Raw genomic sequence first — 3,454 nt, forward strand, 5'->3', positions numbered from 1 at the left:
TATCAACTATCTCAACGAACATGTTCTGTTATGAAACGCGGAATATCACTTAAGGAACAAGGGCGCCTCAAGGAACAAATTTGAATACTTCTATGAGTTTAGAATGACACGCGAGTATACCGAATGAAAAAAGATCAACGAACGCACAAAGCAAATCAGTAAGCGAAGTAATCAGAAATAAAAATTCAAAAGCACGATGAGATCGAGCAGCAAAGAAAGGTCATCGTTCCTGGGTCATTTACTTAGGCAAATCGAGTTCGTGGTCTCCTGCATGTCTCCTTCGTTTTCGCTCTTCAAACGCAAAAGGCGCTTCACATTTTAAAAATATGTCCTCGATGTATGATGGATGGTGCTAATGAGGTGTCTCCTCCGATCCCCACTTTAACGCACACGTTCCGCAATTATACTCAGTGAAAATATACAGGACAGGCTCGAATGCCAAATTTTACGTTTCACGTTTTGATTTTCATAATAATAGTGGTTTAATACTAATAATAATGATAATAATTAATAATAATAATGATGAGTATAAAAAAAGCGTGGAACAGAAAAATAAGAAATAAAGTATATCGGCATCGAAATATAAACAAATAAATAAAACTGCCTTTATTTTAAGCTCGACGAAGGTCAGCTGAGCTGTTAATTTAACCGAGTTATTTAGTTATTTAGTATAAAAATTTTACAATAAATCAAAAAAGGAAAACGATAAAAAACAATATTAAATAAAGGGAACTGATTAATAATTTAGGTAGTTTCCAGTAAGATATATTTTGGCTAATCTGAGGATATTTATTAAGTAGTCTAAGAGATGTATACGAGAAGCAGCTTTTAGTCATGAATTTCATAATATAAGGTATTTCATACTGACAATTGAGCCGGGTTCCACGGAAACGAAGGCGATTTCCACAAGTCAGTTTTTCCAACAAATATGAGTTTGAGTTTTGAGTAGTTTGTGAAGAAAACAAACAAAATGTAATTCTTCTCGGCTTGATATATTTAAATATTTCAAATTGTGAAGTTTATGATTTATGTGATCTCTTCGTTTAAGGTTATAAACAAATCGAATTCAGGAATTCTGTACTTTTTGTAATTTATGTTTTGCCAAAACTAACCAAAACATCCAAGCAGGGTCCATACACAAAATTACAGTAATTTAGATGAACCAGTGCTTAACAGAGTTTTTTTTTGATCTAAAGTTTAGAATTAATATAAGCGTTTTTGAGAATTTTGGAAACTTGTGTACGAAATCTAATTTTATTATCAAAGATGATACCCAAGTTTTTACATTGGTCAAGAGCTGGAATTTTAACCCTATTTATAAAGATATTCAAGTTTTGGCAGTCCGAGTACATAGCGGGTCCAAAATATATTAATGCAGACTTATTGGGATTTAATTTCAATCCATGATCATTTGAGTATTTCCAAGCAATTATTTAGTCTCCTTGCAGCTTCCACTGCAGCAGACCGCGAAAAAGAAATATGTATTTGCGTGTTATCAGCATTCCTTTGACTATTGAACTCACCAAAGCAACCCGACGTATCTGCTGTGTAAATTATGAAGAAAAGAGGGCCTAATAAAGAGCCTTGAGGGACCCCCTTGGTAGTAGATTAACAGGTCGACGATCTGCTCATTTTTGGTAACGGTACAACCTCTGCTATCTTCCACTGGGCAGCTTTCAATACAAAGATTAAAAAGTTGAGTAAAAATATGCAGTATAGTTGGGCAGCAAAATTTTCGCATTTCTAGTGTAATTCCATCCGTGTCGTGTTCATTGGATCTCAAATATAGTAATATATAAACAAATTATTACAATTTTAGCTGTTATGTAAGTTGCAATAAAAAATTAGTATTCCTTCTTTAGATTTTGTCGCAAAACTACTTCTTATCTATTTTTAAGACACACCTAAAAACTTCTTCATCTTCAATTTTTTTATTGTTCAATAAAACAAACAAAAACAAATAAAACAAACCAAACCAAACTAACCAAAACTATAAATATAAGCAATTATAGATACTTATTATTGTATTGTATTGGCAGCGGCATTCCCACAGAACCCACGAAACAGGTGGTTCTACATTTATACATTTAATAACATGAACAATAACGATTTCCAATGAAAATTTTTATTCATTTCTGAAGAGTAACCCAAAGATGTTAGTGATCGAATTACATGTTTGCTTTGGCATTTGGAATGTCAGATTATCCGACACAAAGAGGGCAAACAAGTAGAATACGGTTGAGTGTTTTCAGTTCTGGTAGATTGAAAACATAGACCTCATAGAAAGATGATGATGAAAGAAGATATAAAAACCATGAATTAGTGGGCTCTCAGTATGCGCTCCAAATTTGGAAAGTTGCAAGATTTAGACTATTCCTAAGCCAACATGAAGCATAAAATACGACAATATCTAACTAATTTTTAGTAAATTTAATCTTCTTTCCGATTACCATTTCAAAATTATGCCGTAAGAAATAATTCTTAGTATTACCAGTCGTGCCTTCTGGCTGTTTTATTTGAAACATTCGAGTACCTGCTTTGAGCTTGCTAAAATCAACTAAGTCGTCTGAAGTAATATAAATGACACAGTTTCCCCAACTCCAATTAACACCACTATGCCAATGAGCATCAGGCAAAACTTCGTGGGGATTTTTACGCTTTCCTATAATGTTATCAATTTTATAGCAAAATCTTAGGAGAAAGTTTTAACTTTATGAATCGGAAATGCGGAATTTAACAACAATAATAAGTTTTTCAGTAACTAGTTATAAGTTGCGTGTTTAGTCCATTTTTTAAATTCACTACTTTTTAAGTTATTTTTTCCATTTTTAAAAAGTATGATGTTCACTGGTATAAACGAAAAAATCCTCAAACGACTATAAGTGTGCAATATTTAACGAAAAATTAGTAAACTAAAGTTGGAGCTTCCATTTTAACCTCATTTCTAAAACATTGAGAAGATATCCATAATTTAAGGGAAATTAATGCAAAACAAGCTGGAAAGCTAGGCCCTACTTCGATAGAGTTAATTTCAAAAAATGTTAGTTCTGATACTCTACTCTAATACTCTAATTAATTTAAAACTAACTCATAAAAGCAGATTGAACAAAAATTGTAATTCGAAAAATTTAGAAATCCTTATAAATTATAAGTTGATTTTGACAAAATGAAACAGCAACATCGATATATCAACTTGAAATTAACATCGAAAAAGGAGTATCACCGAGAAGTTGAGCCGGTTAAGACTGGTAAAAGATTATTACTAGAGGGGACGCAAAAAATTGTGAGTAATCAAGCCTTGATGAGACAGCGTGTATATAAAATTAAAAATAGGCGTGCCACTCAGTTCGATCCTGTACAAAATGTCAAGTCAATCAAGGTACTATTTGTGTCTGGTGCAGTTTTTTTCCTCATGTTTTAATATACAAATACGCTTCGGTGTTCCAAATAATTA

The sequence above is a fragment of the Cylas formicarius genome, unplaced genomic scaffold, assembly GCF_029955315.1.
Source record: "Cylas formicarius isolate icCylForm1 unplaced genomic scaffold, icCylForm1.1 PGA_scaffold_9__14_contigs__length_23061073, whole genome shotgun sequence".
Taxonomy (NCBI): Eukaryota; Metazoa; Arthropoda; class Insecta; order Coleoptera; family Brentidae; genus Cylas; species Cylas formicarius.